The 15881-nt window shown below is 37.1% G+C and overlaps 1 protein-coding gene and 1 pseudogene across 1 annotated transcript in view; one reads left to right on the top strand and one right to left on the bottom strand.

The window, feature by feature from the left end:
- Window positions 1–15881, top strand: part of TBCA (tubulin folding cofactor A) — a 77322-nt gene that overhangs the window by 2753 nt on the left and 58688 nt on the right. The gene's annotated exons all lie outside the window — the stretch shown is intronic.
- LOC122226924 lies at window positions 5953–6513 on the bottom strand (annotated as a pseudogene).

Below are 15881 nucleotides of genomic sequence, written 5' to 3'. Positions count from 1 at the left end.
TGATTTGGATATGTTCTTGGTTTTGTGAGTAGGATTTGGTTCATTGGTTTCTTTCTTTCCTTTCTTTCTTTTTTAAACTATTTTTGAGAATGTGCGCTTGTGCGCAGGCTGGGGAGTGGTAGAGAGAAGAGGACTGAGGATCTGAAGCGGGCTTTGTGCTGATGGCAGAGAGCCTGGGGCTCAAAGTCACAGACCCTGAGATCATGACCTGAGCCAAAGTTGGAGGCTTAACCTACTGAGCCACCCCGGTGCCCCTGTTCACTGGTTTCTTAAAGCAGTGGTCTAAAAACCATTTTCTTTTCCAGCACCTTTTTCTAGTGAGATGCTTATTGCTCATAGACTCCTTTCTCTTCAGAAATGACAACTTTTAGGGGTGCCTGGGTGGCTCAGTGGGTTGAGTGCCCGGCAGCTCAGGTCATGATCTCAAGGTTGACGAGTTCGAGCCCCATGTCGGGCTCTGTGCTGACAGCTCAGAGCCTGGAGCCTGCTTCCGAATCTGTGTCTCCCTCTCTCCCTGCCCCTCCCTTGCTCATGCTCTGTCTCAAAAAAAAAAAACATTAAAAAAAAAAAAAAAAGAAATGACAACTTTTATTTGAAAGAAGACATTTAAAGTCTTTCATGTCTCCCAATTACTTCAGTTTTCTCTCCAGGAATTGAGAGCCATTAGAATTATATTCTAGGTATTAGTCCTAGAGTTCAGTTTCGGTGGACTGGCCTAGGGAGGGTGGATCCTTAGTTTAGTGTCTGTAATCAATGTGCTGGATTACTTCAGGTGATCCAAAAGTTCCCTGTAGTGGGTTTTAGGAAGAAATCTGAGTAGGGAGGTGGAATGTTATGAGATTATGGAAATAGGCAATAAGTAGATGGTGGTATTTGGCAACAGAGAGATCAATAAATGAAAAATGTGAGTTTCAGCATGTTGGCCAAATGGTGACGGCAGTCTAGAGATGACAGCCACATTAGGAAACTAGAAGCAAGTTTCAAGGGCATTAGTTTAGCCCTAAGTAAACAAGCAGAACACTCACAGTACCCTAGACCTGAACAAACTTTGTTATCTCTCATGGTAACAAATGGAAAGGTTCTGATTGCCAGAGAGAGATTTTAAAAGAGAGGTTAGATCCCTGTGAACAAGGAAAGAGTCCAGTTACTAGGAATGGCTTGTAAGGTAAGAGTTAGACGGCAATGAGCCTAACTTGGTACTGAACCTCTGACTTGAGGAATCCCTAAATATTCCCTTCCAAGTAACAGGATTGTTTTTCCAGAGCTAATTCTGGCTGTGAGAGATGCATGCAGTTTCTTGGAGCAGCAGCAGCCTTTGTTCACATGTGACTCATTGTTAATGAGTATTAGTTGCTAGGTTTGAGTCTGGCAGGAGCATTTTAAAGGTACAGATTCATGTTTCAGGTGGATTGCTCGACCTACTGGTATCTGTTATTGGGTCACAGCTAATCTAGCAGCCCTAGCAGGGAGTTACCAGATACCACTCCAATTTTCTTTTTCTCCAGTGCAGAACTGAAAGTTCCCCCTTCCTCTTCCCTTTTCTTGATGTCTTGGTAGCATCGGTTGTCCCAGTTTACCTGGGACTAAGGGGTGTCCAAGATGTAGACCCTTTGGTGCTAATAGTGGGAAAAATCTCAGGCAAACCAGGATGATTTGGATTAGTGCCTCTTGTGTAACTAGCTAACATAGCACTGTTATGTGTGTGCCATGATTTATGTGGAAACTATTTGCTATTACAACTGTGAATCCAGTGTTTTACCTTGCTCAAATTAAAACTTAACTGGGGCACTTGGGTAGCTCAGTCAGTTTAAGCATCTGACTTAGGCTCAGGTCATGATCTTGAGGTTCGTGGGTTTGAGGCCCGCATTGGATTCTGTGCTGACAGCTCAGAGCCTGAAGCCTTCTTCAGATTCTGTGTCTTCCTCTCTCTCTGCCCCTCCTCTGCTCACACTCACTCCCTCTCTCTCTCAAAAATAAATAATAAACATTAAAAATATTTTTTTTAAAAAGCCCTTAACTGTGTCCTATAAATAGGACTCCTTGCCAGAGTAGTTTTCTGTATTAATTTAAGTTGTTAGTGATATAGAAAATACTTTAGAAAATGTTAGTGATTTAGAATTGTTAGAATTGTTAGTGATTTAGAAAATACTACTTTCACTAAAGTAGAAGAAAATACAGGCTTGATGTTTTAAATGTTGATATGGTATTTCAGCTCAATGACATGTCTACTGTAAGTTCCCAAATAAGATTTGTGTTTATAAAATAAAATGTTTTTACTAGATTTATGGTAAATTCAAGAAATCCTTCTGCAGAAACAAAATGTTTTCATTCATTTAACATAAAACCTATTTTTGATAAAGTTTGCTAAACTAGCCCACTGGTAAGTGAATTAATTGATTAAAAATACTTTTTTAAATATATCTTTTTATAACCATTTTGGATTGGTAATGGCCTAAAATCCAGTGTGAACAAAGAATGTTAGGGCATTGGAAATAGCACTGACATTGGCCCATAGTTTTCCTCTGATTAAATGAAAGTGACACCAGTAGATTAGAATGAGACTAGGACAATTCACACTGCAATTGTGTTAGTTTAACTTTAACAATCTTTTAACACTCTTGTTTAAATGTAGCTGACATACCATAATTACAAATCTACAAGCCTTGATTATAGAATTTTACATCATGAATCAGTGGGGAAATTGTATTGATTTTTTTTATATATATATAAAGCAAGCACCTTTCCGAAACTCTGGCGTCTTCCTGAGTTTTATACCTTTACCTCTGATATACAACTGTGTATAACACATATATACTAGGTACAGCAAACATAAAAACAACATACAAGTTAACTAAAATTTCCATGTTAAATATATATTCATATATAATGTATATAATATATTGACATACATTATGTGTGTATACTGAATATATATATTATACTGACATAAAAGTAAAAAATAGGAATGACACATATTTGCCTAGACATAGATGTAGTTTTCCTCCTCTAGCTCTAGAGAAATATACTTCTTATATTTAAAGTAAAGATGGGTAGAAGTATGGTGGACAATATCTAGGAGAGGTTCAGGACATAGCCCTGTAAATTTCCTGTACGCTTTAGTAGCTTTTTTATCTTCTCTTCTCCCACATCATATCCCCTTTATTTGAGTTAAAGTTAAGTTCAGCTAAAATGGCCAACTTTTTGCCTTGAAGTTTAGCCAACTCCTTTTGGAATCTCTGTAATATATTCAGCTCTCCAAAGCACTGGTCAAAGGCAGTGTCAAAATGGATTGCAGGTGGTCAGCAATCTTCAGGATTGCCACCTTCTGCCAACTACTTGGCAAGCAGTGACTTTCAGGAACTACACAGCTGGCAACCAGATGTCTTTTCAAGCTGGAAAGAGAGAAAGCTAAGGCCACTCATGACTGTGGTTTTCCCAACACAAGCTATATTATTCTATAAGTTGAATGTGGAAATGAAAGATCTTTTGACCTGAGAGAGAGAGAGAGAGAGAGAGTGAGAGAGTGTATGAATGAATGTATTCTGTCTTCATTGCATTTTTCATTTGGTAGGAAATTTTGAAAACCTGTAGTGAGCAAGGTTGGAAAATTTTGTTAATAATAACTAGTCCACAATAGAAAAAAAAAAAGAAAAAAATAATAACTAATCCACAACCCTTAGAATATAAATGCTTGGGTGGGGGCGGGTGGGCGCCTGGATGGCTCAGTTTTTTGAGCTTCCAACTCTTGATTTCAGCTCAGGTCATGATTCCAGGGTTGTGGGGTTGAGCCCTGTATCAGGCTTGTGTGCTGAGCATGGAACCTACTTGGAATTCTTTCTCTCTCTCTCTCTCTTCCCCTTCCTCCCCCTTCCTCCCCCTTCCCCTCCCTTCCCCTCCCTCCCTCTCCCTCTCCTCCTACCCCCCCCAATTAAAAAAAAATTTAAAGAAAAAGAATATAAATGCTTGGATGTGTGATTTCAGAATTCCATTCCCATAATATATTTACTATTATGATGCTGTCTTATTTGCCCAAGTAGACCTGATTTTTTTTTCAATATATGAAATTTATTGTCAAATTGGTTTCCATACAACACCCAGAGCTCATCCCAAAAGGTGCCCTCCTCAATACCCATCACCCACCCTCCCCTCCCTCCCACCCCGCATCAACCCTCAGTTTGTTCTCAGTTTTTAAGAGTCTCTTATGCTTTGGCTCCCTCCCACTCCGATCTCTTTTTTTTTTTTCCTTCCCCTCCCCCATGGGTTTCTGTTAAGTTTCTCAGGATCCACATAAGAGTGAAAACATATGGTATCTGTCTTTCTATGGCTTATTTCACTTAGCATCACACTCTCCAGTTCCATCCACGTTGCTACAAAGGGCCATATTTCGTTCTTTCCCATTGCCATGTAGTACTCCATTGTGTATATAAACCACAATTTCTTTATCCATTCATCAGTTGGTGGACATTTAGGCTCTTTCCATAATTTGGCTATTGTTGAGAGTGCTGCTATAAACATTGGGGTACAAGTGCCCCTATGCATCAGTACTCCTGTATCCCTTGGATAAATTCCTAGCAGTGCTATTGCTGGGTCATAGGGTAGGTCTATTTTTAATTTTCTGAGGAACCTCCACACTGCTTTCCAGAGCGGCTGCACCAATTTGCATTCCCACCACCAGTGCAAGAGGGTTCCCGTTTCTCCACATCCTTTCCAGCATCTATAGTCTCCTGATTTGTTCATTTTAGCCACTCTGACTGGCGTGAGGTGATATCTGAGTGTGGTTTTGATTTGTATTTCCCTGATAAGGAGCGACGTTGAGCATCTTTTCATGTGCCTGTTGGCCATCCGGATGTCTTCTTTAGAGAAGTGTCTATTCATGTTTTCTGCCCATTTCTTCACTGGGAGTAGACCTGATTTTTAAATAACATCAATGATATGAATGATTCAGAGATCATTTATTTAGCAGCTTCACTCAGAACCTACATGGCTAATTCACCTGGTATAGTGTTGATACATAATAAATGCTCAACAAAAGTCTTTTCAGTGGACAAATGAATGAATGGAACCTTAGTCTGTAAGGATTTGATGTAATAAGCCGTGGGGAGGTACTGAATCAATTACAGTATGACAGTGTAATAGTTACTCTAGCTATTTATTGTTGCAGTTGGAGTTAAACAAATGGAGTCCCAGGCTCCACTTAATACATGCTACATATGTGACCCTGGGCAAGTTACTTAATCTTTAAAAGCCACAGTTTTCGGGGCACCTGGGTGGCTCAGTCAAGATCCAACTTTGGCTCAGGTCATGATCTCACAGTGTGTGAGTTCTAGCCCCATGTCAGGCTCTGTGCTGATGGCTCAGAGCCTGGAGCCTGCTTCAGATTGTGTGTCTCCCTCTCTCTCTGACCCTTCCCCACTTACACTCTGTCTCTGTCTCTCAAAAATAAATAAACATTTAAAAAATATTTTAAAAACCCACTGTTTTCTTAGCTGAAAAATGGGTTAATGATAGATAATATCTTTCTTACATTGTTAAGAGAATTAAGTAAGGTAATCATATAAAGCATTTGGCCCAAAAGCCTGATTGTTACTAAATATTTAATATGTTAACTGCTGTCATTATTATCATCATCACCATTCTGTAGACATACAAACAATATGGATAGAGGACGTAAAGATGAATGTTTGCCAATTAGCTGGATAGACTGTGGAACTTGATTTCTTTTAAATTGTGATAATTTGTTTTTTAGTTGTTTGTCATGTTCACTCATAGGCTGCAGAGAGAGAAGGGAGGCATATGAAGCTTGTGTTTTTGAGTTATCTGTAGGACTTTATAATGGTCATCCTTCTATAAAATAGCTGGGGCAGTGATGTTCTACTTCCCCCAAAATCTGTTTATATCAGTGACCTTGTTTTTTAACAGTTTAAAAAATACTGTCACTATTATTAACACAATATAACAAGGCCAATTTCACTCTTAACTGCACTTTTGTAAAGTTTATTATAGGGAAGAGTAGTCAAGGGAGTGAGTTTTTGAGATACCTTATTCTAAAATATATAAATGACTCGCCACAACTATCAAAATACATTCTTACATGTATTTAAAAACCAGAACATGTATCTTATTAATCATTGAAATCCTTAAGATGAATTGGATGGCACAACAGCTACCCTTTTGGGTTTAGGTAGTGTTCCTTCATGAATCCATGCCTAAATCTTCAGTATACAATTTTAGGTGCCTCATTCAGCCAGTCCCAGTGGTATTTCAGCTTTTAGCTTTGGCGCTCCAGTTATACTTTTTCTTATCCTTGGCAGGACAGCCACATTTGCCACAGATTGACTTCTGAAGGTGGTAGGCCTTAGAGCCGTAGCAGGGTCACAGCTTGTGTGTCTCATTGCTGTGTTTTCCAAATGATGATGTCCCCTCCCTTGTTCTGCAGCTGAGACCAAAGAGCAATGTTCTTACAATTCTAATGCTGACTATAGTTATTTCCAAACCCTCCTTTATCTTTTGTTTTTAACTGAGTTCCCTATTCATTGTTGTTTTCACCTGTGCTAAAGAAGCATCTTAGGGAACCTTATGTGTGTATATGTATACACAGATAATGCTCTGACTCAGAGGTTGTCTGTAAAGGTTATCAGAACAAGGTAAGCATGTACTTTTTGACTGAATGATGCTCAGCTTCTAAATAGTACTAAATGGCATCCTTTTAGTATGGTATCCATTGCCTGAAAAATGTCTACACTCTATGAAACTTTTGAAGACCTCTCATCTACTGAAATGTATTTCCACTTAGGTTACTGGTACAATATTGTATTTTGATATCCCAACCTAGGATGTTAAGTTCTAAGGACTCTGCATTATGTCAAGATATACAAAGATTTTCTTAAGGCTATGTAGTTCTTCTCACCTTTTTAGGGAACAGAGGGGTAGTGTATAATATATTGTTTTTCACAAAGTAGGAATTTAATACATACTTGTCAGTTGAGTTAAGGAATGGACGAAACTAGAGAAGAGGTCAATTATATGAGGGGGAACAGCTCAAGGATCTGAAAACAGAAGTTTCTAACAGTGAGAGACTTTGAGATGAGGAAAGTTCATGAATACTCTAGTTTAACTTCAAGAGCAACAAAACAGCTCTAAGTAATCACAACCCTCACAGGCTTGTCAGGATAGTACTTTTTTTTATTATTATTATTTTTTTTATTTAAAAAAATTTTTTAAGGTTTTTATTTATTTTTGAGACAGAGCGAGACAGAGCGAGACAGAGCATGAATGGGGAGGGGCAGAGAGAGAGGGAGACACAGAATCGGAAGCAGGCTCCAGGCTCTGAGCCATCAGCCCAGAGCCCAACGCGGGGCTCGAACTCATGGACCGCGAGATCGTGACCTGAGCTGACGTCGGACGCTTAACCGACTGAGCCACCCGGGCGCCCCTGGATAGTACTTTTATTAGAGAAATAAAATAAATACATTTATATCAAGGATTTGTTTAAAAGTTAACACTTTATAGCATTTTTTAAACTATGAAATGGCTATTATAGAAGCCATTGGAGGCTACTATAGAAGAAAAAATTTTTTTAATGTTTATTTATTTTTGAGAGAGAGAGAGTGCAAAGAGGGGAGGGGCAGAGAGTGAGGGAGACACAAAATTCTAAGCAGACTCCAGCCTCTGAGCTGTTAGCCTGACATGGGGCTCGAAATCATGAACCGTGAGATCATGATCTGAGCCGAGGTCAGATGCTTAACCAACTGAGCCACCCAGGTGCCCCAACTATAAAATTTTTAATTATTAATATTCGATCAAGAAAGGTTTTGGGGTGCCTGGGTGCTCAGTTGTGTGTCTGACTCTTGATTTTGGCTCAGGTCATGATCCCAGGAGTGTAGGATCAAGCCCTGCAAAGGGCTGTGCACTGAGCATGGAGCCTGCTTAAGATTCTTTCTCCTTCTGCCCCTCTCTGCAGCTCATGCTCTCTCTCTAAAATAAAGAAAGAAAGATTTTGTAGTTTACCTAGAACTAACTAGAACACTCTCTTTATTCTAATTTAGTAGAGGTAGGTGTGTGTGTTACCTATTAAAATATAAATTAAGAAATTTAACTTTTAAATAGTATAACTATTCATAAATTCATAAATATTCTTACCTATTAAATATGTGTGTGTTACTGCCCATTGTTAGTTTACTTACAAAAATAGGCTCACCCATTCCAGGTTATTTTGATTTTTTTTGTTTTTGTTCTTTTTTAATCTAAGATAAATAGTAGGGATATTGGTAAATTGAAATCTTAGGGGCAATAGGTGGTATTGCAGAGAAACTAAAAATAGCAAGTTTTGGGCTTAGTCCTTAAGGAATGTGTGCTTTTAAGTTATGCAGTGTACATGTATCTGAATATTTATTCTTAGAACTTCAAGTATTACTTTATGTAAATCCCCAGTCTCTAGCTTTACCCTGAGCTTTGGACTCATTTTTGAATGAGGAGCACCTGGGTACCTCAGTCAGTTAAACATCCAACTCTTGATTTTGGCTCAGGTCATGATCTCATGGTCGTGGGATTGAGCCTCATGTCCAGCCCTGGGCTGGCAGCGTGTCTCCCTGAGACATGCTCTCTGTCCCTCTCTTTCTGACTCTCCCCTGCTCACACACTCTCTCTCAAAATAAACCAAGTTAAAAAAAAAAAAGAAAAGAAAAGAAAAAAGAATCTGTGGCCATTAAAAAAAAAAAAGAATGAATGTCTTACTTTAGTATGTTTTTACTCCATCTGACACCAAACTACCTTCTCAAATCTGATGCTCTTCATGTTTTCTTTTATGAAGAAAAATAATTATTTCATGTATACAAACAAATCTAAAGGAAATATAATAAACCTGAAATGAAACACTATAGGCACATTTGAAGTGCCCCTTTCTGAGTCCGTTCCTCTCCCTCTTTGCCTATAAGTAATTTTTATTCTGAAATTTTTTTTTATCATTTCCATGCATATTTTAAACTTTTAATTTATATTGGAGATATATAAGCCATATTATAGTATTGTTCTGTGAACTTAACTTTATATACAAAATATATCTGGAAGGATACACAGGAAATTAGTCATATTGGTTATCTCCTGGAAGGGAAGCTATACAACTGAAGGAAAGACCAGGATGGGGGAAATTCTTATAATTTTAAATCATGTGTTAGCTCTCAAAATATAAATTAAGAGATTTAAAATTGTAAATAGTATATTCATAAATTCATAAATACTCATCTATTAAATATTCCTATTTAACCGTAGAAATCTTACTTGCTTTTTATGCATATTCATGTTTCTGTTTTCGAGACTTACTCATGTTGAAATGTAGCTCTAATTCATTCTCTTGTGTGAATGTACTAGTATGGTTTTTTTTTCATTCTTGTCTTGATGGATATGTAGGGATTTTTTTTCCCACTCAGTGTTTCACTTTTATAAACAATGCTACCATATAATGCTTTATTAAATATAGTTCCTAATACACATGTATAACAGCTAGTGTAAGGCAGAATTTCTCAAGAAGTGGGCCCTGAGTGGATTATAGGTGTACGAAAAGAGCTTTCCTTTAACCTTCAGGATGGCCAGGTGTGGCAAGAATACCATGGGATATATGCGGGAAGAGCCTTTTAGACTGAAGAAATAGTAAATACAAAGGCTTAAAAAAGAGAGCAAGGTTGGTTAGTTTGAGGAGCAACCAAGTGAGATAGAAGAAGAGGGGTAGGAGATACACCAAAAAGTAGGAGGGAGAGCGTACAGTTCTTATGGGGTCTAGTGTGTAAGGACTTGAGTCTCAGATCAAATGGTAACCCCTCTGTAGAAGTTTCCCTGTCTCCAAAGTTAGTGTTTCCTTGTCTGTGTTCGCAAAGCATTTGTCTGTTATTAGTTTTGGTAAGGTAGTGCTAAACATATATTATCTGTTCATTTCACTAGACTAGTGGTTTCCGAAGTATGGTCCAGGAAGCCCTTGGGGTCTCTGAGACCCTTTCAGTGTGTCTGCAAGATAAGTTATTTTCGTAGTAAAACTGAGACATTGCCTTTTTCACTTTCTTTTGCTCACAGTTGTACAGTGGAGTTTTCCAGGGGCTATATGGTATGTGGTATTGCAATAGACTGAATGCAGAAGATAGGAAAATGTAGATGCTTCTATTAGTACAGACATTTAAAAAATTTGCAAAAATGTGAAACATTTAAGTGAATTAACAAATATATTTAATTTTTTTAATTTTAAAAATATTTTAAAATTTTCTTAGTTTTAATTTCTAATAGAATAAACATTAATAGATATAATTCATATAAATAAAAGCTCCTTGGGGGTCCTGTGATAGTGTAATTTATAATAAGAAATACATGTTTGGTCCCCCTTCCCATTCCTGACACAGAACTCCTAAAACTTTGGAGTTTCCTTAGTGAAGAAAGCAACAAAGGTCTTTCTCTGTATTAAGGAGATGACTTTTGAAAAACCCCTAGGTAACCTGAGGTTGGAGTTTGTTGCCTGGGAACCAACAGTGATTAAAGAGTTGGAACTTTTAGTCCCATCCCCTGACCTCCAGGGATAGGAAAGGGGCTGGATGTTGAATCAGTTACCAGTGGCCAGTGAATTTATCTTGCTTTTTTATTTTATATACTTTTATCATTTGTATATTGCTAAGGAATTATATTGTTTAGTTTTTAATTTTTAAGAAAAATATCTTCTGAGACCTAGTATTTTTTACTGTATGTTGGTAAGATTTATCTGTATTTTTACATTTCAGTGCAGTACATCTGTTTTGACTGTTGTGTCCTATTAAATTGTGATAATACCACAGTTTATCCATTCTTCTATCAATGGGCATTTGGATTGTTCCCATTACTAACTGTGTTTCTGTGTGTGTTCTTATTCATGTCTTTGGTAATGGTATATGAGAGTTTTTCTTGGGTATTTATCCAGGAATGGAATTGTTGGGTCATGAGGTATATGAATGTTCTACTTGGTTAGGTAATGCTAAACTGTTTTCCAAAGCATTTGTACCATTTTAAAATTTCAGTTGCATTGTATGAGAGTTCCTTTTCTTGATTCATATCCTTTCCAAAACTTTGTAGACTTCTTAATTTTACTCTAATAATACTGTTTTTATTTACTTTTTGTATTGTAGAAAAATTAAGTTATTTGGTTATTTTTTTAAACAAGCATCCCCATAGATAGAGAGTAAAGGAGGTATGAGGTGGCTGCCCCTAGCCAGATACTTAATCACCTCCTTCTCCCTTGTATAGAATAATGTATATGCCTCAGGCAACCCAGGGTTTTTTTTACCTGGAGGAAGGGGAGGTCCTTTGGAAAGTGTCCATTTCTGGGATGCTGCATTCTGTATAGGATACCTTGGGGGCGAGGGGAGACTTGCAGGTGGAGAGGTCTGGGTAATGGGTCCTGAAAACCTGCTTGGTGCTGGGTTGATCAGAAGCTGAGGCTAACGAAGCCCAACAGTATTACTTTTTAAACCATCTTTTCTATGTTACTGTGTTAATTCTTTTGAGTTTTTTTTTCTAGTTTTATTGAGATATAATTGACATATAACATTGTTTAATCCAAGGTGTACAACATAATTAATATATATATGTGTGTGTGTATAGCAAAATGATTACCACAATAAGTTTAGTTAATATCACTTACCTCACATAATTATAGATTTGTTTTCTTGTGATGAGAGCTTTTTAATATCTACTCTCTGAGCAACTTTCAGATATATAACACAATATTGTTTTGATGGTGACTATATGTAACCATACTGTACATTACATCCTCAGAACTTATTTATAAGTGGGAGTTTTTTTTACCATTTGTCTACCTTTACCTATTTTTGCTCATCCTTAACTCTGGCAACCACCAATCTGTTCTGTATCTCAGTGAGTTTGGTTTTTTAGATTCCACATAAAAGTGAGATCATACAGTGTTTGCCTTTCTCTGTCTGGTTTATTTCACTGAGCATAATGCCATCAGTGTCCATCCATGTTGTTGCAGATGGCAGAATTTTCTTCTTTTTGTGGCTGAATAATATTCCATTTTTTATGTATATATACAGTTGACCTTTGAACAGTGTGGAGGTTGGGACACTGCACAGTTGAAAATCCATTTATAACTTTTGATTCCCCCAAAACTTTACTAATAGCCTACTACTGACTGGAATCATTACTGATTCCATGAACAGTCAACTAACACATATTTTGTATGTTATATGTATTATATGTAGTGTTCTTTCAATAACAGGCTAGAGAAAAGAAAATGTTATTTTAAAAATCATAAGAGAAAATACATTTACAGTACTGTACTGTATCAGTAAAAACCTCATGTATAAGTGAACCCATGCAGTTCAAACCCTGTGTTTCAAGGGCCAGCTTATGTATAGTACCACATTTTCTTTATCTCTTCATTTGTCACTGGCCACTTAGGTTGTTTCCATGTCTTGGCAATTGTAAATAATGCTGCAGTGAACATGGGAGTACAGATACCTTTTCGAAATAGTGATATCTGTTCATTCTGATACATGATACCTTAAGTTCTTAAGTTTCGCATTTCTAGAGAAGGATTTTAATTTACTGTTGATAACGTTTAATTTTTAACCCATTCCATAAATTTTGTAATTGTCCTCATAGGTTTAAAAATCTAGTAGATGTACATATCCTTAATCTTCTCTACCTGTGGGAACAGGTGTTTGTTTCTATTCATTTATATTTTCTTTTATATATCCTATTGGAATTAGAAAATATATAGGTCTCAAAATAGACATTTTTATTTTCTATATTTATATTACTCTTTTTATTTAAAAAAAAATTTTAATGTTAATTTTTGAGAAAGAGCATAAATTTTGAGGGCAGAGAGAGAGGGAGACGCAGAATCTGAAGCAGGCTCCAGGCTCTGAGCTGTCAGCACAGAGCTTGGCTCAGACACACAAACCTCCAGATCATGACCTGAGCCAAAGTCAATACTTAGCCAAATGAGCCGCCCAAGTGCCCCTATATTACTCTTTTTAAACTGTTGTGGCATTTCTAGTATTAGATTAAATAAAAGTAATGTCAGGAGTCAACTTTGGCTTTTGTTTGTAAAAAGGATAATTCTTATAATGATTTTCTGTCTTATAAATGGGCAGTATTGTACATATACTTTTTGATAACTCTGGATCTTCATTTGTAACATCATGTAGTGAACACTGTGGCTCTTTTCTCAATATCTGTTTTTTCTTTTGAATCTGCCTGCAGTTTCATGTCAGTATCCACCATCCTTATCCACATACACCTAGCCATGTTGTTTGGGGTAACTGCTTCACCTCCAGCTGTAGTAGTGGGCCTTTGAGTGGTTTTAGCCAATCAGATTCCATTTTCTGATGATGAATTAATTCCAGGTGGACATATAATTTAGGCTGGTCTAAACAAGGTACATTTCAGAACTCTTGCTTAGAATTCTGGCACAGAAGTATTCCGTGGCTGGCAGCCTTCCTTTAGCACTAGAGAATCTGGCTTTGAGAGGAAGCTTGTGTTATGGATGGCAGAGTGAAGATACAGAGGGAAATTTCTCGATGATGTTAACTGCTGAATCTGACAACCTTGAAGCAGATCCTCCCCTGGATTTTAGTTATACAAGTCAAAAAATTCGTATAGTGTTTAAATCCCTTGAATTGAAATAATGTTACTCGCAATAGAGTAGTAATTGAGATCCTTACTCTGATTTTTATATTATATTATTTTATATTATATATTATATTTTTATATTATACCTATGTATCATGAGTAATTCCCCTTTACTGGAACTGGCTAGAGATTGCCTTCTCTTCTTTCTTTATTTTTGTTTGTTTTGTTTTGTTTTTGTTTTTGTTTTTGTAAATTCTGTTGTTTGGGCTCAACTTTGGCCAGTTTCCCTCCATTTTCAGTGTCCTATATTGAGGTCTTATTCTCTGTGTAAGAGGTAGGGAAGAACACTGTCTTCCTTCATCTCTCAACTCTTTTTGTGCAGTTCAGTGCTATTCTTTTTTTTTTTTTTTTTTTTTTTTTTTTGAGAGAGAGCGCAAGTGCTAGTGGGGGAGGAGCAGAGAGAGAGAGGGGGACAGAGGATCGAAGCAGCCTCTGTGCTGAAGCAAACACCAGACAGCCTGATAAGGGGCTGAAGCTCAGGAACCATGAGATTATGACCTGAGCTGAAGTCAAACACTTAACCTTCTGAGGCCACCCAGGTGTCCCAGTTCAGTGCTATTCTTTGGTTAGGAGGGAATGGAAGAGAGAAGAGGAAGAAGAGGAAATGTCAGATAACCTATCTTGCCTTGAAATTCCAATAACCCTTGTTCTTACAGACTCTGCCCTTGCTTCTATTCCATTTGCTCATCCTACCTCCTATAAGGTAAAAGAGTCACCACTTCTCTGGCAAACACTGTCATGAATTAGGAGGCATTCTTGGTATCCAAGTTGAAATTCTGATTTTTTTATTAGAAAGAACCATACATGGTATTCATAGTATTCTGTCAAAAGTGTTTCATGCACATTGAATACTTACATACTTTAATAGGCTTTTATGGGACAACTTAACAAAACTTAACACCAAGTAATACCATTTTTCCTATGAAAAATATGTCTACTGAGATCTCTAGCAACCTGATTATAATAAACATCTTTACAGTATAACTGAGGCCCTAATTGGAGAATGCTTGCATTATACTGTGTTGATAACTTGGTTTCGTGTTTACTGTAAATTTTTTTCTGTCTCTTGCTTTCATGTAATATTATCAGCTGTTTATGTGTCTCTTACTATTCCTGCTTCTAATAACTTCTCTTTACTTCTGTCACAATTCCTTTTGCTACTGCAAATCTGTTTTAGGGGAACTCAGACTGTTTTCACTGATTTCTGGGTAGTGATATGAAAATTAGGAGTGTCAGAAGTCTGCTCTCTAATTATTGCTTTACTTGGACTAGACTTTCTTTCTCTGGCTAGTGTTGTACATGAATCTCCCCTAGGATATAAGCTCCATGAAGGCAGGGACACATTCTCCAGAGGTCTGGTACAAAAAAGACTCTTGGTAAATACTGTCAAATGAACCAGTTACTCTCTGTGACATTAAGTTTCTTGAAAACAATAACTGTATCTTACCCTTCATCTCCCTTTAAAATATTTTAAAATACATTAGAACAGTTTTTTGAACAATTTTCAGTATAGACATGGTATGAAACTCCAAAGGCACAAAAAGATACTCAGTGAAATATGTGTCTGCTGTCCTTGTGTACTAGCCACCCAGTTTTGCCCTCTTGGACCCAACTTCATTATTCATTTTTTAAAAATTATTTTTACATTTTTATTTATTTTGGGGGTGGGGTGGGGCAGAGAGACGGGGAGACAGGGTCCGAAGCAGGCTCTGCATTGAGCACAGAGAGCCCGATGTGGGGCTTGAACTCAGAGGCTGCAAGATCATTACTTGAGTCGAAGTCAGATGCCCAACTGACTGAGCCACCCAGGTGCCCCTCATTACTCATTTTTGTGTATGTGTGTATCCTTCTAGGGATATTTTGTGCTTGCAAAAGTATCTACATTTATGTCTTTAAAAACATAGGTTTTGAAAAACAATTTGCCTGCCCCCACCCTCAACAGAAACAGAAAAGAGAGGTAGATAATTTGTTCAGGATTACTCAGCTAATTATTGGTAGAGCCAGAGCTGGAAAACTTTTTGAAATTACTACATTACACTCTAATCAGAATGACTTTTCTATGCTAAACTGTTAAAAAAAATTTTAGATTTTATTCAGTTTGGTCCTTGAAGATTCAGTTTTATCATTTGAATTTCAGTTTTTAAACAATAAATTTGTGATATGTAAAGAATAATTTTTGGTTATCCTAGAACTAAATTAATTGAACAAACAGGCAGTTT

This window comes from Panthera leo, chromosome A1 (genome assembly GCF_018350215.1).
Source record: "Panthera leo isolate Ple1 chromosome A1, P.leo_Ple1_pat1.1, whole genome shotgun sequence".
NCBI lineage: Eukaryota > Metazoa > Chordata > Mammalia > Carnivora > Felidae > Panthera > Panthera leo.
Note: the sequence above shows the minus strand (reverse complement) of the source record. Positions and strands in the feature narration are given on the sequence as shown.